The sequence below is a fragment of the Loxodonta africana genome, chromosome 1, assembly GCF_030014295.1.
Source record: "Loxodonta africana isolate mLoxAfr1 chromosome 1, mLoxAfr1.hap2, whole genome shotgun sequence".
NCBI classification, from domain to species: Eukaryota; Metazoa; Chordata; class Mammalia; order Proboscidea; family Elephantidae; genus Loxodonta; species Loxodonta africana.
The window spans coordinates 199,130,475-199,155,388 of NC_087342.1; positions in this window are offsets into that span (position 1 = coordinate 199,130,475).

The window sequence follows — 24,914 nt, forward strand, 5'->3', positions numbered from 1 at the left end:
CAGCCTTCAGTATGGATTACACCACAACATAAAGAAAGCAAAAATCCTTACAACTGGACCAATAACAAACATCATGACAAACAGGGGAAGGATTGAAGTTGTCAAGGATTTAATTTTACTTGAATCCACAATCAACACCCATGAAAGCAGCAATCAAGAAATCAAAAGACACATTGCAATTGGGCAAATCAGCTGCAGAAGACCTCTTTAAATTATTGAAAAGCAAAAATGTTACCTTGAAGTCTGAGGTGCTTCTGACCCAAGCCATGGTGTTTTCAGTCACCTCATAAGCATGGGAAGGCTGGACAATGAATAAGGAAGACCAAAGAAGAGTTGATGTCTTAGAAATGTGGTGTTGGAGAAAAATATTGAATATACCATGGACTGCCAAAAGAATGAACAAATCTGTCTTGGAAGAAGTATAAACAGAATGATCCTTGGAAACAAGAATGGCAAGACTGTATCTCACATACTTTGGACATGTCAGGAGGGATCAATCCCTGAAGAAGGACATCATGCTTGGTAAGGTAGAGGGTCAGGAAAAAGAGGAAGACCTTCAATGAGATGGATCGACACAGTGGCTGCAACAATGGGCTTAATTAAGCATAGCAATGATTGTGAGGATAGCACAGGACCAGGCAGTGTTTCCTTCTGTTGTTCTGTTAGCATTGCTGAGTCGGAACTGACTCAGTGGCACCTAACAACAACAACAGTATTACATAGTTGGGGAAGGGTTTTTTTTTTTTTCCGTAACCCAGGGATGAAGATGATGTGTTTAGTTACAGTATGCTGAGAGCAATTTTTTCATTTTCTCAACTACCCTTAGAAACAGGGCTAAAGTTTACAAGGCAGTCCAGATGTTTGCTCAATGATGTGATTAAGTGGGACTAGGAAATAAACCTGCCTGGAAACTAAAGTGGGGTAGCATGTTCTGGTAACATAAGTAGTGTAGTATGGAGTCAGGTCTGGATTAAGGCACGTGAGAGTCCTAAACACTGATAATCTGTGGTGATCCCTCCTCCACTTACTCATTTGAATAGGTTATGTGAGTTATATATATATATACATACATGTATACATTCAGCCCTCTGTATCTGTGGATTCTGCATCTGTGGATTCAACCAACTGCCCATAGAAAATATTTGGAAAAAAAAAGTTCCAAAAAGCGAAACAACAGAGATAATTTAAAGTAAACGGGAGGATGTGTATGTTATGTGCAAATGCTACACCATTTTATATAAGGAACTTGAGCATCGGTGGATTTTGGGGTTCACAGGGGTCCTGGAACCAATCCCCCATGGATACTGAGGAAAAACTGTATACATATATATATACACACATACATATACATATTTATATATTGCTGAACCTTAAAAAACAAACAAACATTATCTGATGGCCTACTATGTACTAGACATTCGTTAGGCATTGGAAGTACACAGATGAACAGGTGTGTCTCTGCCCTCCTGACACCAACTGGTGTCATGATGACTTTTTACACAAACGATCGCATACTGTCAAAGAAATGACACTCTGAACTGCTAATGAATTGTGTATAAAAAATAGCCTTGAGAAATGGAAAAACTAACCCAAAGAAAATAGAAGGATGGAAAGAGCAGAAGATAATAAAAACAAAAAGTAGAGAAATGTTCACTACAGAGGATCAACACAGCAAAAAGATTTGTTCATTAAAAAGGTGATGAATTTGACAAACCTCTGATGAAACTGGTCAGGAAAAAAAAAGAGGTCATCAAAAAATAGTATTAGGAATGAATGAACGCTGCAGATACTGAAATGAAAACAAGAAGATAAGATGAGGAACTTTTTGCTAGGAAATATGAAAAATTAGATGAAATGGACAAATTCCTTGAAAAATACAATTTTATAAAACTAACTCAGGAAGATACAGATCCAGAGATCTCCTGCTACAGGGCTGAACAGTGATGTCAGAGGTCGTTCAGTGCTGAGAGATGTTGGAATCCTGATCCAATTAGAGAACAACTACTTCCCTAAACACCTTGGGCATTCAGATGAGACTTCAGAAAATCCAGAATTTAGGAGTAAAGATTACACTGTACAGTAAGGATAACACCTTAACATTGCTCCAACACCATGTAGACATATTTTCCTAACAATAACAGATTATAAAACATTGAAAGGGCTTTTAAAAATTGAGAACAACAGGAGATTAGCTTTTACAGAAATAAATTTGAGTGTAAGTAGAAACCTATGATATTCACGAGTTGAAAGCTTTATTGCCAAATATATTCAAACTTTGTAAAATAAAAAATAGACACTTGTTTTATATATATATATATAAAGACAATGGGAATTATAGGTATAAGGCAAGCCCAATCTTGAATTATTAGGATGAAACAAGAACAAGAAGACATCATATGAAATAGTCTCTGACCAGTTGTTAAGTGTATTCCACAGCTGTTTGAACTTTTCAGAAGTCCTACTATCTTTATAATGCACAGTTTTAGCTTTCTGTGTTGCAATGTGTGTATCTATATTTATTTGTACTGAACAGAGAACTATTTATGTATGTTTATTCCTAACATCTAAGCAACTTTATGATACTTCCCCCCCCCCCCAATTTTGTATTAGCTCTGATGTTTGCATCCCCATTCTCATGGAAAGGGAAAAACAGCTATTTAGAGTGGTTTTTATATTAGCTAGAGATATTACAAAGTTTAGCAATTAAGTTTAAAAGTCCTTATAGTGAGAACATTCTGTGGAGTTGAGTGTGGAAACCAAGAATATATTGTTTTGCCTTTTCTTGGGTGGTCACCTTCTGGATGAACTTGCCTTTTTATTTGGCCTGATATTTGTCTTCTCAGCTATAATATATCAAGGTCTTCCATACTTCATACACTTAATAAGTAGGATCCACACTGTTAGGATTTTTTCCATTATGAGTTGTGTCAGTTTCTCATATACTTGACTCTTGTTTATTTTTAGCTTGGAAAAGAAACCAGCTTCCCATATATCACTGGAAAACCTAGTGTACAAAAATTACCACCTACATTGATTAAAGATTTCTATATTAATACTTAGGAAACCCTGGTGGTGTAGTGGTTAAGTACTACGGCTGCTAACCAAAGGGTCAGCAGTTCGAATCTGCCAGGTGCTCCTTGGAAACTCTATGGGGAAGTTCTACGCTGTCTTATAGGGTCTCTGTGAGTTGGAATCGACTCGATGGCACTGTGTTTGGTTTTTTGGTTTTGGGTTATATTAATGCTTGAACTTTACCTTGAAATTTTAGACTTAAATTTTCTTGACAAACTTTTTTTTTAGTGGAAAAATGACATTGAGAGTACATGCTATCTTTTTTTTTCTCTTGTGACTTTTTAATTTAGTATATCGAGCTCATTTTCAGAATTTAATCAGTGATAGTTTTGTGACTGATGGTGTATTCCTTCAGATAGGATATCGTTTGCTTCTGCCAAGCATCCTGGAACATTATCTACCCCGTAATGCTTTGAGTTAATTTATCATTTTGAGCTTTCTCAGACCCTACAGGTAATTTAAGTTTGAACCCTAAACCTATAGTTGTGAATACATTTGCCCAAATCCCAGACAAAGACCAAGTTTTCCCCAGCAAAGACAAAGATTTCTTGCCAATTCCCTTTGCCAGAGGATAAATATTTTTTAGATACTCTGCTCTCTACCCCCATACTGAGGAGCGGTTGGTAGGTTCAAACTGCCGACATTTTGGCCAGCAGCCAAGCGTTTAACCACTGTGACTGCAGGGCTCCTTAATGATATATTAAACTTGTTGCCATCAAGTTGATTCTGACTCACAGTGACCCTATAGGATAAGGTAAAATTGCCCCATAGGGTTTCCAAGGAGTAGATGGTGGATTCAAACTACCAATCTTTTGGTGAGCAGCTGCGCTCTTAACCACTGTGCTACCAGGACTCCAATAGTATATTAAAAAAAAAAGTATATTAGAAGGTCATAAATGCTCTGGATATGAAATAAAATAGGCTAAGGGATATTGAGTATAGAACAAGTGGAATTGTATTTAAGTGTGTTGGAAAGGATGTCAATGACAAAGTGCAATTACAGCAAACACTTGTGTAAATTTTGGGGAGGTGCACTCCAGGCAGAAGGAATAGCCAGTGTAACTGGATGCAGAATGCAGCTACCATGTTTGAGTCAGAAAACTCATGTGGTTAGCAAGGTTATCAAGGGCAAGGGTGGTAACATGAGGTGAGGATGAGAACGGTGGCCCTGACTCTAGTAGGTGATTGTGGGCCATTGTGAAAATTACCAGTGAGGAGTAAGGACCGTGGAGTGTTTAAACATGACTGAGTTATTGTTCAAAGAAGCAATCTGGCTGCTATGCTGGGAGTATACAGTAGTGGGTCAGAGGAGGCCATTGAGGTGATTGCTGCAATAATCTAGACAAGAGGCAAGAGTTGTCAGTGGCCTTGACTAGTGTGAGAGCAGTGGAGGTGGTAAGAAATGGCTAAATTCTGTATATATTTTTAAAGTATGTTGAACAGAGTCATGGCTAATGCAAAGGTTTTTGGCCTGAGAAATTGGAAGGATGATTCATTTCTATTAATGTCTTGCATCTGTTTTAATCTCCTCTCCTCTTCTTATCCTCCTTGGCTTATGCCTTTTTATATTCCTTCACTGTTGTTTTAGTGGAGTTTTGGGTTGGGGCAGCGATAAACCTGTGTGTTCAACTCAACATGTTTTTTCAGAAGTCCGTAGTGTTATTTTTTGATCACTTAATTTTACTTAATTTTGATTTGTGGAGGAAAAAAAAAGAAAAACACCTGTGGAATTTCACTGAAATGTGATACTTTGTTTTTAAAAAGGTGATGGAAAATAAATGTCCATGACCAAAACAGTGTGGCTTGTGTCCAAGTAACACATGCGATTGAATTAGAATTTCCTTGTTGTATTTGGTTTCCGTGGAGAGAGATTATTTTTTATCCTTGTGCCTCTGCCAAAATGATATCCGTGAATGAGCTTCTCTGTAATTAAACTCGTCCATTTTTGTATTTTGGGATGACTGATGGTAATCATCCAAGAACTTTTATGTGTTCAAACAGCGTAATTCTATAATGAACGGGGAAAGGTTTGACTAACCTGAGTGAATATTTAAATCTTCTCCTTGAGAATTATGCTAAAGATGCATTAAAAAGCTAGATAAATGCACAACTAAATAGATAAATAAATAGAATTATTTCTTTATTAATGAGCTATTTTCTTTTTGAACATGGCAAGCCAGAGTCTTACGCTGTTGTTGGCTAGTTGCCACTCTTTTTCTGTTTTGTAGAAGAATGTCAAAACTTAACTGGATTTGTTTATTTCTTTTAGGTATTTCTCATGTCCTCCTGTCCTTTCCATGCCAAAAATGTATTAAATTTATTAATACAACTAAATGTATTAAAGAAGAAATAATTGCCATATATTAAAACAAACTGTAAAATATTCTTTATACCAAAACCTAAAAACTTTAATAAGAGTGATAGGAACACCCTAATCACTAATTGAAGATAATTAGGAGTCTAAATATGTTGAGAATCAGATATACTTTCTGAATAAATTTTTAAAATATTAATTATGCAAGTGAAATATATACAATCACGTTTTAATTCTTTTCTAATTGTTGATACACGTGAGCTTTCTCAGAGAACCAGAATTTTCAGTTTATGTTTCCTATTGGCTGTCTTATTTTATAAATCTGTGTTAAAAAATTCATGTGAACTATTTCAGCCGTTTGCTAGTTGGAATTCTGTTTGTATCTCCTATTGTCATGTTTCTCATATTGGGGTAACTGAATCCTCAGCAACCCATGGCAGGTTGCCAGTGGTCGATAACCCAGGACGAGCAAGGTGAAACTTCTTGGAGCTTCTTTTCATTTTATTATTAAGATTTTGTATGTGTGTGTGTGTGTGTGTGAATACTGTATATATTTAAGTAGATGTATTTTGGTGTAAAACACAAAATGTGTAAAAAAGAGATATAAAAGAAATTTCCATTTGGGATTTGTCCCTTTGGGCTAAATGCCAACCCTATACCCTAGGTGCTCCATTTCTTCCACTATTCGGATATTTTCATATAAATATTTGAGAAACTGTGTTTGGAAGTCCTCAAGAGAAATTCCTATGATGTCAGTCCATTTTCCACAGCTAGATATTGATGATATCATGTCCCATGGCACTTGTAAATGTGCAAATTATTTTAGAATAGCCTGCAGAACACTACGTAAATGCCTAATTATCCTACTAAGTTGCTCAATCTTCCTGTTCAGCAGAGCATGCCTAATTTTGTCTCAGGTAAGTCAATTCAATAATTTCGGATGATGTTCTCAGCAGAAGCCTTAGTGGTTAAGGTGCTTGGATGCTTGAATGCTAACCGAAAGGTCAATGGTTCAGATTACAGCCTTGAAAACCCTATGGGGCAGTTCTAATCTGTACTGTAGGGTCACTATGAGTTGGAATCGACTAGATGGCAATGGGATTTTTTGGGTTATGTATGAAGAGCCCCTTCTTTTTATCTCTTTTAACCTTCTGTCTTAGGCTAGGTTCTCTAGAGAAGCAAAACTGGCAAAGTGTATAAATGTATGTATTGCTGTTGTTGTTAGGTGCCGTCCAGTCAGTTCCGACTCGTAGCGACCCTATGCACAACAGAACAAAACATTGCCCGGTCCTGCACCATCCTCACAATTGTTGTTATGTTTGAGCACATTGTTGCAGCCACTGTGTCAATCCACCTCGTTGAGGGTCTTCCTCTTTTCCGCTGACCCTGTACTCTGCCAAGCATGATGTCCTTCTCCAGGGACTGATCCCTCCTGACAACATGCCCAAAGTATGTAAGACGCAGTCTCGCCCTCCTTGCCTCTAAGGAGCATTCTGGCCACACTTTTTCCAAGACAGATTTGTTGGTTCTTTTGGCAGTCCATGATATATTCAATATTCTTCACCAACACCACAGTTCAAAGGCGTCAACTCTTCTTCAATCTTCCTTATTCATTGTCCAGCTTTCACATGCATATGATGTGATTGAAAATACCATGGCTTGGGTCAGGTGCACCTTAGTCTGTCAGTTTGTCGTACTGTGAGGGCTTGTGTGTTGCTGTGATGCTGGAAGCTATGCCACCGGTACTCAGATACCAGCAGGGTCACCCATGGAGGACAGGTTTCAGCTGAGCTTCCAGAATAAGACAGACTAGGAAGAAGGACCCAGCAATCTACTTCTGAAAAGCACTAGCCAGTGAAAATGTTATGAATAGCAGCAGAACATTGTCTGATATAGTGCTGGAAGATGAGCCCCCCAGGTTGGAAGGCACTCAAAAGATGACTGGGGAAGGGCTGCCTCCTCAAAGTAGAGTCGACCTTAATGCCGTGGATGGAGTCAAGCTTTCGGGACCTTCAGATGTGGCACAACTCAAAATGAGAAGAAACAGCTGCAAGCATACATTAATAATGGGAACCTGGAATGTACGAAGTATGAATCTAGGAAAACTGGAAATCGTCAAAAAGGAAATGGAACGCATAAACATCAATACCCTAGGCATTAGTGAGCTGAAATGGACTGGTATTGGCCATTTTGAATCAGACAATCATATAGTCTACTATGCTGGGAATGACAACTCGAAGAGGGAAGGTGTTGCATTCATCGTCAAAAAGAAAGTTTCAAGATTTATCCTGAAGTACAACGCTACCAGTGGTAGGATAATATCCATACGCCTACAAGGAAGACCAGTTAATATGACTATTATTCAAATTTATGCACCAACCACTAGGGCCAAAGATGAAGAAATAGAAGATTTTTATCAGCTGCTACAGTCTGAAATTGATCTGAAATGTATTAGAGAGATCTATATCAAGGAAATGGAACATGCAGTTTTAGATGCAAGTCTGTGGGTCAAGATAGAGGCTTCTTCTGAGTCAAATAGCCACAGGGGCTGGCAAACCCAAGATCCATATGTCAGAGAGCAGGGCTCTTGCTCACAGGCTGTGAGGATCAGTGTATCCCAAGATCGGCCGGCAAGACCACAGACAAACTGCTAGCTCAAGTCCCAAGAACCAGAGGTCAGACAAACAGGAGCAAGCTGCAGGATCCAGAGCTAGCAAGAAGCCGTAAGCCTTGCCAGAATGTCCAGTTATATTTGATGCAGGCCACATGCCCAAGGAGATGCTCTTTCAACTGATTGGCTGCTCTTTCAACTGATTGGCGGATCCCATCGTGGAGGTGATCACATTATATCAATTCTCAACACAGAAGCAATCACGTCAGAACACTGCCAAACCACTGAGAATCATGGCCCAGCCAAGCTGACACACAAGCTTAACCATCACACCTTCACAGCAACCCTCTGAGTTAGATACTATTCTTAACCCTTTTTACAGATGAGAGAACTTAGGCACAGAGTAATCAAGTTACATTGTCAAGATAACACAGCCTGTGAAAGGAGGATCCAGGATTTGGACCCAAATTGTCCTTTAAACGTCATTATTTATCTGGGGAGAATTTTGGCAGAAAAACAGGAATGTTGTTAAAAAGCAGATAAAATCATTATGATCATGGGTGTAAGGGTTTACTTCTATCATATGACATGATCAGTACTACTTTCCCCTGTTTTATAAACAGAATAGAATTTGATACCAGTATTTATAGGGTAGATGATGGATTTCACTTTACTTTGGTATGAATGAATTTCAGTCAAGAGCATTTATCTCACTAGGCATCTACATTCAAGCCTGTGGTTTTATTTCTAGTGGAAGGATTTGAATCTATTAAAATTTTAGCCTTTAGTAACCAGGTGGTAAAATAATCTGAGGGACCAAGAGGCCCTTGAAATAACTCTCTACATATGTTATTCCATTGAATGATACAGATGGCCTAAAGGAACAACGTATCATTTTTTCACCTATTCAGATCTACTCTCCTCTGGGAAACTAAGGCTGGCAGTAGCCCGTCAGTTGTTGCCACAGATATTTTCCAGGATTTTCTGGGGGGCTGAAGAGTACATACCCATTGTTATAATTTTCTTTCAAGACCTGGAACAGGCACCTTTTCCTTCCAGAAACTCTGCCCACCTTTGCTGCCTATACAGAGTTTCAGCTTAAACCCTCTGTGCATGGTAACGTTGAGATATTTTGGTAACAACATAGAATAATAGCTCTTCTGGAAACACTGCACTTGACATCTTGAAATGCCTATGTCTTTTGAATGACTTTGACCTCTGACAGGAAGTTGCTGTAAATAATGATGTCTTTCTTATTAATAGAGGTGCCTCAGTGGACCTCTGTCACACTCACTGTTTTTGTTTTATTTTATCCATTTATTGGTTAATCTTGCCTACAGGGCTCATTGAATCCATGGACTGTTTCTTTTCTTTTTGTATCCTCAGTGCTTAGTAGAGTACCTGATAAAGAGGGAGTGCTCAGTAAATGTGGGGTGAATGGATTAATGAATGAGGGAAGTGAACAAATATACTTGTGTTGAGTCCGTATATAACTTTAACCTTTAGCAGTATGTATAAAATAATTCTCAAACGGATTTTATGGAACACTGTAAAACATCCTACAGTATTCAAATCAAAACCCAACCAGTTGCTGCCAAGTTGATTCTGACTTATGGTGACCCTATGCCTATCAGAGTAGAATTGTGCTCCATTGGGTTTTCAGTGGCTGGTTTTTTGGAAGTAGATCACCAGGCCTTTATTCCAAGGTGCCTCTGAGTGGACTTGAATCACCAACCTTTCAGTGAACAATCAAGAGCTTAATCATTTGTTACCACCTGGGATCCTTCCTACAGTATTAGGCATAATAATTTATGCTAGCGGAATAAGGTTTTGGCCTAGGCAAAACTAGTCCTGTTTATTAATAAAAATCTAAGTGTTAGGTTATACATAAGTACTAATTTTAGAATATTTTCCAGAACAAATTCTGACTTGAACATTTTTAAGAGTACTGCAAAAAAATTCAAACTTTTTTCTTATTTATGGCTTGAATCATATTAAAGAAAACACAGTAGCCCCTCATCACTTATCATATAGGCTCATCATCTTCTTTGGGGTTTTAAGGTTCTTTGAGCTATAGCTCCACTCGTGCCTTCCAGTCTAATATCTTTCCTCTTTCCAGCATGCAGGCTTTCTCCATGCAAACCAGTGTCCTTACTATTCTCCTATTACCCAACGCATTGGGCTCTTTATGCCCTTTGTTCATGCCAGTCCTCCTCTATCTAGCAACATCTTCCCCAATCCATTCACATGTCACATCCAGCTTCTCCCCACCTTCGGGGTCCACTTCAAGTTCTTCCTCCACCATGAATCTTTCTCCAATAATTCTTACCAAATGACTTCCTATTTCTCTGTTTTCTGAGTTCCTAGTGCATAAATTGTGTTGTCATACTTATAACCTTATTTCCTTTACACCTGTTCTGTTTATTAGTTTTCTTCCTAAAAATAACTCTTTGAAGGCAATGGTTGTGTCAAATCCTCTCAGTTCCCCACACAACCAAATAAAATGCAGAGTGCATAAAAAGGCACACACAGCAATATTGCTTGTTTATTGGTAAAGGGTTTTTTGTTGTCGTTTGTTTATTTATTGCTTTTAATGTCTCACTGTCCCCCTTATTGATGCTTTTCACACCCATTTCCCTTTATTTGACTTTCTCTGAAAATTAAAATCACTTGTCAAAACCCTTTTTATAACCTATTATATCTTATTTGTATGTCTTAGCTAAATGACAACCAAATTGTCTAAAAAGAAATTTTGTCTTCCTATTTGTAACCTTACTCAACGTTTTTCCCATCAGATATCAATGCTGCTTTTGGAAGCACTTTTTGTATAGTTTCCCTTCTCTGCATGCGAAGAGCACAGTCTGTAATTTAAAGACCTTCACAATCTTAACATCTGGGGCTGAATTAAATAAAAGAAACTACACAGTCACAAATAAACTGATAAGCAAGGTGTATACTGAAGATACTCTTACTGGAGAGAATATTTTCCTCAATTTTCACTTAGAGCCAAGAAGCGCAATGAGTAATGAACTAGACGATAAACTGTAAACCTGAAACAGCACTTTTCCAGGCGCAAGGGAGGATGTGAATTTGCTGACATTGGGTTTAAAGAGTTTAAATTGTAAAGAAAGGGGAAATAGGACCTGGAGTGCTGGTTTTGAACTCAAACTAAGATCAAAGCCCATCGTTTCCAAGTCTAAAGCAAGTGGAAGCTTTTGGAGATTGCTCTAATTTTAATATAAGGCAATTTTCTAGTTTTTGTCCACTTTATTCTGGCTCATGTCCCTGTATGCACTTACATTGATTTGAAATGTCTATATTTGTGTTTGTGTGTTGGCGGGCGGGGGGGGGGGAGGGGACCAAAACACTATTTAACTGCTTTTTATTTTAACTTGATAATATGATCATAAGCAATGGGGTTGAATTAATTAGCAGCTGGGCAGTCTTCATACTAATTAGAAAGGTCAGTATATTATTCACATCCCCATAAACTTTGATACACCACATCTTCTTCTATGCCTTATTGCAAGGTGCCATGTTATAGGTAGTTATGATGGGACGATTTATTTTCTCGATTTAAAACCTTCAGGTGTTGTCCAAATTTTAAGTAATCTTTTCCTGCTTTGACCAAGGGAAATGCAATAAAGATCTTGCTATTTTTCCCAAGTATGTGGAAATTTTAAAGGCAGGTTGAGTCTCAAGTATGGCCCTGGACTACTTTAAAACCTACCTTTGGATTTTGTGTTTTCTAACCATCCTGTTCTTTAAGCATTTTTTAAAAGCAACTGGTTCAAAGTAATTTCTTTTCAAGTTTTATTTTTTAGACTTTATGTGTACATGAGTCAACATTTCCAGTACATTATTAATTATTCTCTATGTAATTGATCAAAATTTTCATTTTATTTAAGTATTTTGGTGGGAGATAACCTTGGGTGCATGATTAATTGGCCAGGAGAAAAGTGGACTCCTAGGGCTAGATTGACAGGTCCATGGTAAATGCTCCCAGTGCCAAGAAGCTAAAATCCATCCCTGTATAGAATTTTTTTAGAAGAATACATTAAAATTGGGGGGAAAAATCAGTCATGTGTACATATTTCTTACAAAGTCAACTTACCTAAGCATTTTAATCACTGATTTGGGTAATCTGCTAAACCTTGATAAGGATGAGAATTAACAAGAGCACTCTCATATTGAAAGGAGAGAGAGAAGGAACTTTTTTGAAGTTTATTGGTCCCCAGTTTGCCAAAACAGTTTAGAATATTCAGTTTAAAAACAACTTTATTTAGGCACTCTATGAACTTTGCATGAAAATTTCAAATGCCTGAAATAAAGCCTTTGTGTATGCAAGTTATTAGGGTTTGACTGATATTATCAAAGTTTGATCTGGCAAATAACTTAGTAGATGTAGCTTTGAAAAAACATTTCATAACTCCAACAATAAATACTACACATATATTTCCTTGATTTGGGATAGGTTTTTGTTTCTTACAGCAAGAGTCAACTAAAAAATATCCTAGAATGGTTGTTCCAATCACTCCTCCATTTTTTATTTTAACAAAATGTCATTGGTTATACATTATAGCTACATGATATTTTTTGGTGTCATTGGAACTCTGATTTGTCCTATGAATACGGACTAAACTAGAATTCCAAACTGTTTATCAAACTATTCAAAAGTAAGTATTATATAACATTTTTGTGTGTCCAGATAGTTTGATAGACCATTATTAGCTCTGAAACATCTTCTTGTTCTAAGTCTCTTCAAAAAGGTCTATAATTATTAAAACTTTGTATTCAGAAAAGCATTCAGCTTCTGAACTGCAGCCTTAGATATTCAGCTCAGAAAAAGAAATGAAGGCACATAAAAACTGGACATTTCCATCACATACATCTGGGTTTATGATGTGGCAATCTTGGGGAAAGCAGTTATCTAGGTATAACAGGGATAAAAACCCTTTAGAATCCTATTTTGTTCTCTCAATCAAGAAACATAAAATTTTATCAGCTGCCTTCTCCTTATCTTGTGGCAGGAATGAGGAGTATTTCTAGGTTTAGAAATGGAAACTTCAATATCCCTTGTACAAATAAATGCCAGTTTCCTGATAATTAAACCAGAAAATTTCTATCTTCACATGTTGCTTTCTTAAATGTAATACTGATTGTTTTCAATCCAAAAGAAAAATATCTACTTATTTAACAATACTCAATTCACAATGTTTCCAACATCCACCTCCTTATATGGAAGAAAAAGAACGAGTCCATTTTATAAAATTTTGTTCCTGAGATTTTTTATTGATTCTATGCCCTCAACTTGCTGTCTTTTACAATGCTCCTAGCTGCTTCATGCTGTTGGCTTTCTTGGTGTCCTCCTGAACAGGATTTGAAAAAACAAACAAAAAAAACCCATTGCCACTGAGTCTATTCTGATTCGTATCAACCCTATAGGACAGAGTAGAATGCCCCATAGTGTTTCCAAGGAGTGGCTGGTGAATTTGAATTGCCGACCTTTTGATTAGCAGCTGAGGTCTTAACCATTGTGCAACCAGGGCACCGCAACAGGCCTTTGCATGAACTTCATTTGTTCTTGGAAAATGTAGCAGCACTATACAGATTTGGTCTAAATGTTGAGAGTTCCTTTAAAGGCCAACTAAGGGAGAAAGGTGTTACTTCAGCACATTTTTACCACTGATGTAACCTCCCTACTATCTTTTTTTCTTTGTTTTCTCATATGAAACATCACATCATTCCTAAGGCTGAGAAACTCAGAGGCTAAAAATATAAGACTTTTTCTGTGTCTAGGGGAAAGTTTTGTCATTTAAAATAAAATAGCTCTTACCAAGTAGGACAACCTTCCTGAGTATTTCGTTCCTGGGACTGTTTACATTCTTTCCCAGTGAGCTAGAATGATAGGCACCAGAACCTATTTATAATAGGCAACAAGAGCTATTAAACTTTCCTGTGCCGGGTTAAGAAGAGCCTTATGTGATTGGATCTTCTCAAAAAGCATCCCTAAACCTTTGGGGGGAGGTGTGACTCTATGTCAGGTCTGTGAGAGCCCAACTCAGAAACAGCATGTGATGCGAAAATGGAAGCAGTCAGATTGAAACCATACATGGTGAAGGCAAAAAGACACTATTGAGCTGTTACTGAAATATGCTAGGGTTATTTCAGTGCTTGAAGAATAAATAGAACTTGGGGCACTATGAAAGATAATGTGAAAGCATGTGAGAGGACTCTGTGAATAATATTCCCAGAGAATATCTCTCACTTAGTTATAGTTTAACTCTCATTCTGGCTTTAGAAAACATTATTTCAGTGCAATAATGCCTAAGACCTTTGTGAGTGGACACAGACTGCCATGCCTGCTTAAAGACAAGCAGGAGGTTTCTACCTAACACTGTGTTGCTCAGAATTGCTGAAGATTAAAGCACTGCAGCAAAACAAACAAAGACCCCAAACAACAAATCCCTCCAAGCAAACAAAAGACAGCATTGGATATTATTTAATCCCAAGTGTAAACTACACAGAATCATAGAATATTTGACCTGGGTACCCTTTGCCGTCAATTCCAACTCATAGCGACCCTCTAGTACAGAGTTGAACTGCCTCATAGAGTTTCCAAGGAGTACCTGGTGGATTCAAACTGCTGACCTTTTGGTTGGCAGCCATAGCACATAACCACTATGCCACCAGGGTTTACTCTAAAACTCCTTAGTCCAAGCTCTTCTGTAACAGTTGAAGAAAACAAAGTGCAGAGAATGGAATACCTTGCCCAATCCCCTAGCCGGTTATAAGAAAACAAAAATCACTTCTCAAGGCTTCCTGTCTCCTAGTCCAAGGGTGCCTTTCCTTGGGAAATGGAAATTAATAGCAAAAGTTAGAAGTGGAAAATATGTCTACATGGTGTGGGAGCAGTGTAATCCATTGGTTGTCACTAGGTCTATTGAGAAGGAGCCCTGGTGGCCCAATGTTTATGTGCTCTGCCGCTAACCTAAAGGTTGGCATTTTGTACCCACTCTACAGCTCCTCAGGAGAAAGACCTATCAATCTGCTCCCACAAAGATTACAACCTAGAAAACCCTGTGGGGCAGTTCTACTATGTTATGTGGGGTTGCTGCGAGTCAAAAATCAACTGTAAATCAACTGTAATCACCTAACAACAACAGCAACAGGCCCACTGACACCGTGACGCTGTGACCCATGTAGCTATATAGTAACCAGAAATAAGTCACAGCATCTTGGTGCTTCAAATACTAAAGCTCATCTTGTATAGTTACCCACAGAGGCAATAAAGTAGCCAAGCATTTTCGGGAAAAAAAAAAAAAATAGCAATTCATATTCAAGGGGAGATAGATAGTCCTGGTGCTTTGCAAGTTGAAGAAAGAGGTTTAGGCAGTCAGAAAAGAAGACTGCTCAAAAGAGATGTTCTTCTTTTTGCATTTTTTGGCTTTATTGTTTTATTTTTAAGCATTGAGATGTCCTTTGAATTAAGTAGGCATTTAATGCTATGAGATTTGGCCTGTTTTATATAACTTTTTTTTTTTTAACTTACTGAGCTGAAATTGCATATGAGAAATATACTTACTCTGTACAAGTGTTTACTTAAATCATTATCTCGAGCTTTCCTGTAGATCACAAGGTATGTTCGTGTGGCCCTTGGCATTTTAGAAGCATATCAGTATGAAGGATGTGCTCGTTATCAATAGCATCTTTTCTTCAGGCTGGGGCACAACAAGAGAAACTTCTGTCCAGAGCAGCACTGGTAAACCATCACACCTACATTAGCAAATCGCAAGTCTTGATTTTATATGTTTGATATTTTTTTAATGAATACATTGAAAAATCTTTCCGAAGCTCACCTTTTCAATACCTTAATATTAGTAAACGGCTTCAGAATGAGAGAGAAAGGAAAATCTAGATCAACCTTGCCGTTTTCTGGGCTTTTATCTTAGCAGATTTTTGACTGAATTTAATGAAATAATATACATGAAAGTGGTTTGATAAACTTTACAATACTATAACATTAAAGATATTTTAAAACTGGCTTTACTTTGAACATCAACTCGAGGATTGATAGTGTTAGGATATACAAGTGGATAAATATACACCAGGAAATTATAATTATGTTACTTGTATTACTTTAGCCAGGCACTGATCTCAGTATATGCATTGCTAATCTCACATGATCTTCTCAACTTTATAAGAGGAGTTACTATCATTATAATTATCCCTATTCTTAAAAGTGAAAATTAAGGCTTAAAAAGGTCAGACAACTAGTAAGTGGTAGAGCCACAGGTCTTTATGACTCCAGAATGCATGCTTTTGACCATTAGGCTCGATTGCCTGAAATAAATTTGATGCTTTTTATTGTACCATAAAAACAGTAGATAACTTTATAACTCTACTGGATGCTTGCTAAGCTTATCAGATTTTATTTTATTTTTGTCGGCAGAAATGAAAAGTCTTGGAAGACTTAAACTATCCTTTGTTCTTTATGAAGAGTGCTCAGAACAAAGTCGACTGTCAGTAACTTACAAGCATCATTGATTCATATGGAAGTCTATTATCTTTGATGACAGAACAAGTGCTGGGCTCGAAGCCCAGAGACAGGAATCGGCCATATCCTGGCTGTGAGATATATGTAAACAATATTATTGGAATACATGGTTGGCAATTCATGTCTAGCTCTGAAATCCTATGATTCTCTTACAAAGCCTCCCATTTAAAGACCTGGCCTTGTTTATTTAAAAGACATATATGGCTCAAATCACAGAAGAAAATAATGGTGTCGGTATATACTTATAATCACACCTAAGAGTACCATGTTCCATTTAAATATCGGAAATGCAATAGCAGTGCATTGATAGTAAAATTACTAAAGTAAAATGTTAAAGAAAAATACAGTAATGGGTAATATGAGGTGCTCTGATTATCGTCAGCATGATGTAAGGAAAAGACTTACCAACTGGAGAAAGTATACATGGTGTGCTTTTTGGTATAGAGTCAAAATAGGTACTTCAGGCATGTCTCCTCCATAGTCGTTATATGCCATCAAACTGATTCTGACTTATACCCTTATATATGACAGAGTAAAACTGCCCCATAGGGTTTCCTAGGCTGAAATCTTTACAGGAGAAGATCACCAGGTCTTTTCTCCTGTGGAGCAACTGGTGGATTCGAACCTCCAACCTTTGGTTTAGCAGCTGAGTGCTTGATGACTGCACCACCAGTGCTCCTCTTTCTTTCATAGTTGTTTCCTAATGACAACTTTGGAAGTCCCTGGGTGGTGCAAGTGATTAGCACACTTATCTGCTAATCGAGAGGTTGGAGGTTCAAGTGCACCCAGAGGCACCTAGGAAGAAAGGCCTGGTGATCTACTTCTAAGAAATCACTGTTGAAAAGTATGTGGGGCACAGTTCTACTCTGACACACACAGTGTTGCCATGTGTCAGAGTTGACTCAATGACAACTGGTAATGACAGCTTTAATACAGTGCTGAAGCCATGGAAATTGCTCAGTAGGTTCAATTGCACTTTATGCTGACGATGTTCTTCCCCCAAGAGTTAAGTTGTTTTGAGCTTCAACCCAATTTTTCTGACTTCATATTCCACCAACTTCTTTTTATTTTCCTATCATTCTTCTTCTAATTTTTAGTAATAGAAACTGAGCACAAAGGGGTAAGTTATTTATCCGTGGTCACTCAGGAAGTGGCACAACTGAAACAAGAATCTGAGTGTGCATATTGCCACTAACAAGCACAAAGATAACAAGACACTCTTTTCACTGAAATATTTTAATTTAACATAATGAGAATGAGTAGTGTAGGCATGATACTTAAAACTTATCATTTGTTGGTTCAATTCCTGCATGGGCCAATTGCAAGTATTTTCGTTTGTGGACAAGTGGTTTGCCCATCCTCCCTTTTCCTCTTATTCATAAGAGAACTTGAGGTTAAAAAATGTCATCCAAAACCAAAAGAACCCAAAAGCCCTAACCAAATCTATCGCTGTCTAGTCAATTCCTATATGACAAGATAGAACTGCCCCATAAGATTTCTAGGGCTGTAATGCTTATGGAGAGGAGCCCTGGTGGTGCAGTGGTTAAAGTGCTCAGATGTTAACCCAGAAGTCAGTGGTTCAAACCCACTGGCCTCTCTGCAGTAGAAGGATGTGTCAGTCTGCTTCTCTAAAGATTACAGCCTTGGAAACCCTATGGGACAGTTCTCTGTCATATAGGTTCGCTATAAGTCAGAATTGACTCAACAGCAATGGGTAATGTTTATGAAAGTACACTGTCACATCTGTCTCCTGCAAAGTGACTGGTACGTTTGAATTGCCAACCTTTTGTTTAGCACCTGAGGCTTAAGCACTGTGCCACTAGGGCCTCTCCAAAATATCATCACTGCTGAAAAATATGAGGGTCTGTAACATCAATTTATAAATGAAGAATACCATATGCACACAGGACACACAAACTTACACACATAAAAAGTAAGTTTTCTCAGAACATCTAGGTCTTTCCTACATCTTTAGACCTTGTGATGGTTAAGGTTATGTGTCAACATGGCTAGGCCATGAGGCTCAGTGGTTTGGCAGATGTTGTGTAACCATTCTCCATTTGTGATCTGATGTGAGCAGCCAATCAGTTAAAAGGCCAATCAGTTGAAAGCCAGTCAGTTTCCTAAGGGTGTGGCCTGCATCCAATATATATGAATGTTCTGGCAAAGCAGTCTGTGGATCCTACATCTGACTTGTCATCCTCTGACCTCTGGTTCTTGAGATGTGAGCAAGCAGCCTGATGTTTGACCTGAAGATCTTGGGATTCACCAGTTCCTGCAACCTTGTGAGCCAACAGCCTTCCATCTGACCAGCCAATTTGGGGTACGTCTGCCCCTGTAACCATGCGAGTCAGGAGAAACCTCCAGACTGACACTTGACCCACAGACTTGGGACTTGCCAGCCTCCACAACTGTGTGAGCCATTTCCTTGACATAAATCACTCTCTATTTTTTGGGTTTGCTACTCTGAAGAATCCAGCCTAAGACATTTGGTACCAAGAGTGGGGTGCTGCTCTAACAGATACCTAAAATGTGAAAGCAGTTTTAGAATTGAGTAATGGGTACAGGCTGTTTTAAATTTTAAGGTGCCTAATAGTAAAATAGGAAACCCTGGTGGTGTACTAGATTGCCTTGAAGAGACTGTTGGTAGAATTATGGACATTAAAGGCAATTCTGTCAAGGGCTCAGAAGGAAGGGAGAAGAGATATAGAGAAAATTTCTATCATCTTAAAGAATATATATGGCACTAGCAAAAGAATGTGGCTAGAAATGTGGACGTTAAATGTGTTTCTGGTTAGGCTTTAAAAGAAAATGATGGACATGTGATTGGACAATGGAGGAAGGATAATTCTTTTTATACAGTAGCAAAGAACTTGTCTGAATTATGTTTAAATGTTTGGAGGAAGGTAGAACTTGTAAGTGATGAACTTGGATATCTGGCTGATGAGATTTCTAAGCAAGATCCTAAGAGGCCCCATGGTTTCTCCTTGCTGGTTATAGTAAAATGCAAAAGAAAAGACATGGGCTAAAAAATGAACTGTGAAAAATGAAAACGGAACTTAAAGATTTGGAAAATTCTGTTGAGCAAACTAAGGACACATGCCCTAGACTGTTCACCAAAATCATGGCTACATGATGTTTTGTTAAAGGGATTAAGCTTGTGCCTGATGGATCTAAGCAATTACCACAGGAAAAAAACCATCAGCTTAGACTGAAGGGGAAAGAGAAAGGACAAGAGGAAAGAATGTTGCCCGCCTGTTGGAATTCTACAGGCAGGAAACAGGCCAAAGGAGCTATATCTGTCGTCCTCTGAGAAAAGAAAAGGACCATCCCTGGAGAAGCACAGAAATCAGTAGAACTGTTGAAAGGAGCACGGGAAGCAGGCCTTCTCAGTTTCAAAGGGTGGGGCCACAGTCTTCTGGATCTCAAAGGGTTGGGTCCCAGCTTCCTAGGTTTCAAAAGGTTGGATCTTTGCCAACTTGGTACTAGAATGTGGGGCTGCCATTAAGGTGTGCCACGGGAATGGGGTTGCCATCCAAAGCAGAGGGGGTGTGGCTGCTATCCTCAAGGGGCAGAAGAATGGGGCCTGCTGGGACCAAGGGGGTGGGGTCACCACTCAGATGGACTAGGAGAATGGGACTACTCAAAGTGGAGGGAGCTGAGTTGCTGTCCTAATGGGCCTGGAAGGTAGAGCTGAAGCCTAGGGCTGAGGAGTCTCTACCCAGAATCCAGAGGCTGTGGCCAACACCCAAAGTCTGGAGGGTGGGGCCATTGCCCAGGTGACCTCCAAGAATAGAGGATTATTTTGAAGACTTGAGAGCTAATGTAAATTCTTCTGCTGGGTTTTGGTGCTTGGTCCCCATTATCCCTTCTTTCCCTACAATTTCTCCCATTTATAATGGAAATGTCTGCCTTGTGCCTGTTCCACCATTGTACTTTGGGAACCCATAACTTGTAATCTAGATTTCACAGGTTCACAGATGAAGAGGAATTTTGCCTCAGGATGGAATATGCCTAAAGTCTCACCCATATTTGATTTAAATAATTCAGAAGATGAGATTTGGACTTGCAGTTAATTTAAGACTTTTGGAACAATGTGGTGGGGTTAATATGTTTTGCATGAGGCAAAGACATGAATTTTTTGGGTGGGTCAAGAGGTAAAATGTTATTGATTGAATTATGTCCCCACAAAATATGTGTTTTAGATCCTAACCCCTATACCTGCGTTTATAATCCCGTTTGGCCATGGGTTATCTTTGGTATGTTAATGAGGCAGGATTAGTGTAGGGTGTATATTGAGCCAATCTCTTTTGAAATATAAAAGAGATTAAGCAAACTAGCAGAAGAGAGATGGGGTAAGATAGATGCCAAGACACATGGGGGTCTCTAAGAAACTAGAAAGCAGAAGCTGAAGAGGACATTCCTCCAGAGCCAACAGAGAGGGAAAGCCTTCCTCTAGAGCCAGCACCCTGAATTTGGAGTTTTAGCCCCCTAAAGTATGAGAAAATAAATTTCTGTTTGTTAGAGCCACCCACTTGTGGTATTTTTGTTATAGCAGCACTAAATAACTAAGGCAGACCTCAGTCTGATAAAAGTGTTTTAGAATATCTCCTGCTAAAGCAGGAACCAACTGAGTTGGGAAATTCCTGATTGTTTTTGCAAAATGAGAATCTTGTGACTTTGCTTAGAAGATAGTTTTTCTGTATTAATGCCATGTACAATTTTGCTGTTAGGTGTCACATTGTACCTCAGGAGATCCCTCTCTTTCAGCCAGTAGCAATCTCTTAATTAAGGAAACTCGTTCTACCCTGCTGAGTCTCTCCTACAAAGAAAACTCAGAATTGGTTTGCAAATAATGGTAATATTATGTGGATATTGTACTGGATGTCACTCACCAAGTATTCTGCACACATTTCATTTTTAGGACGGGAAATTTCTATTTAGTCTATGGCTTTATGTGTGACTGTGAGCCAGTTTCTTATTCAGAAGCTGACGATGGCGTATTTTTCTATCTTGATTATTTTCTTGGGGTGTCTAGCCATCCTGTTTAGGCTCTTGCTGCTGGCAGATGGGTCTCATCAGCACTCACATGATACAGGGATTGAAACGCTCCATAAATACCTGGCCAAGGAGGTCAGAGTAACTTTCTTCTTCTGCAAATACCCACAGGGTACAAGACCTCAGAACCATATCCATATGCCTTTGTAGACATCCCTGTAGAATATTTTCTCCCATAAGTGTTCCCTGCCACATTACCCTCAAGCATTTTAAAAAATATGAATTTCTCTTCACGTCTGACATTAACTCTGCCCAATTTTAGATGAATATTACTCAAGGAGGAATTATTTTGACCTATAAATAGTGAAACTGGGAAAAGCACAAGAATAAATTTTTTACAGAAGAGACCTTCAGATAGTCCTTTTCTCCCTTATTACCTATATCCCATAGGAAATTGTTCATATGAAAACGTAAAGACTTGTCATATAGCAGATATTTTTGTGAATAGCACTTGGCTAATTGTTAATTTTAGCTACCATTGAGACAGCCCGATTTATGTCAAACCCATGCACAAAGGAATGAAATACTGCCCAGTCCAGCAGAGACTATTGTGATCCATAGGGTTTTTGTTGACTGATGTTGAGAAGTAGATTGCCAGGCCTTTCTTCATAGTTTGTCTTAGCCTGGAAGCACTGCTGAACAATGTTCAGCATTATTGTTATTATTAGTGCCATTGAGTCAACTCTGACTTATAGCAATCCTATGTATAACAGAACGAAATGTTGTCCTGTCCTATGCCATTATCACAATAGAAGGTATGTTCGATTCCATTGTTGCAGCCACTGTAACCTTTTGGTTAGCAGCCAAGCTCTTAACCACTGTGCCACCAAAAATAATGTCATGCTCATTCATGTATTGATTGTATTTAAGCAAATGCTAACATTTTGCCATATTTGCTTCAATTTTTTTAAAGACAAAAATAAAATGTTAATTCCTTGTATATGGATTTCCCTCTTTGATACGTATTTGTGCTGCTCATCAATATTTCTGATTGTTTTCTTTCCAGTACATGTAGGATTGCACTTCATTGCCCCCCTAAGTTTAGGCATGGCCTAATAGGTGACTTTATTTAATAAAACGTGAGTAGAATTGGCATGTGTCACTTTCATTTGGAAAAATTGAATTGCCAATGTAAGAATCTCCAGAGCTTTCTTACTCTGCTGCTGTGGTATTGGAATGCCATATTGATGTGAAGGTGAAATGTCCTCCAGCACATGAAGAACAGTTGCCCCAGGGAGTGGACTTCATTATTTTAGCATTGTTTTTTCCACAGCATAACCTCTGCCTATCCTGATTAAAACACCCTCTCTCACTCACAGGAAACTACTGCCCTAAAGCTGTTGTGCATAAATGTACTTCCATTAATGTTTTACCACAAATTACTGTTTATATCTATCAGTCAGGAAAGGTGCAAGTCAGGGTTGTATCCTTTCACCAGAGTTATTTAATCTGCATGCTAAGGAAATAATCTGAGAAACTAGACTATATGAAGAAGAACGGGGCATCAAGATTGGAGGAAGACTCATGAACAACCTTTGTTATGCAGATGACACAGCCTTGCTTGCTGAAAGTGAAGACTTGCAGCACTTACTGATGGTGATCAAAGACTACAGCCTTCGGTATGGATTACATCTTAACATGCCCAAACCCAGTGCCATCGAGTCAATTCTGACTCATAGCAACCCTTAACATAGAGAAAACAAAAATCCTCACAACTGAACAAATAAGCAACACCATGATAAACAGAGAAAAGACTGAAGTTGTCAAGGATTTCATTTTACTCGAATCCACAATCAACACCCATGGAAGCAGTAGTTAAGAAATCAAATGACTTATTGCACTAGGCAAATCTGCTGCAAAAAAAGACCCCTTTAAAGTGTTAAAAAGCAAAGATGTCACTTTAAGAACTAAGGTATGCCTGTCTCAAGTCATGGTGTTTTCAATCACCTCATATGCATGCGAAAGCTGAGCAATGAATAAGAAAGACAGGAAAAGAATTGATGCCCTTGAATTATAGTGTTGGCAAAGAATAATGAATATACCGTGGACTGCCAAAAGAAAGAACAAGTATGTCTTGAAAGAAGTACAGCCAGAATGCTCTTTAGAAGTGAGAATGGCAAGAACTTGTCTCACATATTTTGGACATGTTCTCAGGAAGGATCAGTCCCTGGTGAAGGTCATCATGCTTGGCAAAGCAGAGGGCCAGTGAAAAAGAGGAAGACCCTCCATGAGATGAACCGACACAGTGGCTGCAACAATGAATTCAACCATAACAATTATCAGGATGGTGCAGGACTGGGCAGTGTTTCGTTCTGTTGTACACAGGGTCACTATGAGTCAAGCGAATTGATGGCACCTAACAGCAGCAACAACATCAGTCTATCTGGTTAAATCACTTGACTCATAACCAAAAGGTCAGTGGTTCAAAACTACCAGTGGCTTTGCAGGAGAAAGATGTGGCAGTCTGCTTCTGTAAAGATTTACAGCCTTGGAAACCCTATGGGGCTGCTATGAATCGAAATTTACTCGGTAGCAGTGGGCTATCAGCCTATCTATCTGTCTGTCTGTCTATTATCAAACAACTGATGACACTATTTTGTGATTTTTTTTTTTTAATTTTTATTGAGCTTCAAGGGAACGTTTACAAATCAAGTCAGACTGTCACATATAAGTTTATATACACCTTACTCCGTACTCCCACTTGCTCTCCCCCTAATGAGTCAGCCCTTCCAGTCTCTCCTTTCGTGACAATTTTGCCAGCTTCCAACCCTCTCTATCCTCCCATCCCCCCTCCAGACAGGAGATGCCAACACAGTCTCAAGTGTCCACCTGATATCATTAGCTCACTCTTCATCAGCATCTCTCTCCTACCCACTGTCCAGTCCCTTTCATGTCTGGTGAGTTGTCTTTGGGAATGGTTCCTGTCCTGTGCCAACAGAAGGTTTGGAGACCATGACCGCCGGGATTCCTCTAGTCTCAGTCAGTCCATTAAGTATGGTCTTTTTATGAGAATTTGGGGTCTGCATCCCACTGATCTCCTGCTCCCCCAGGGGTTCTCTATTGTGCTCCCTGTCAGGGCAGTCATCGATTTTGGCCGGGCACCAACTAGTTCTTCTGGTCTCAGGATGATGTAGGTCTCTGGTTCATGTGGCCCTTTCTATCTCTTGGGCTCTTAGTTATCGTGTGATCTTGGTGTTCTTCATTCTCCTTTGATCCGGGTGGGTTGAGACCAATTGATGCATCTTAGTTGGCCGCTTGTTAGCATTTAAGACCCCAAACGCCACATTTCAAAGTGGGATGCA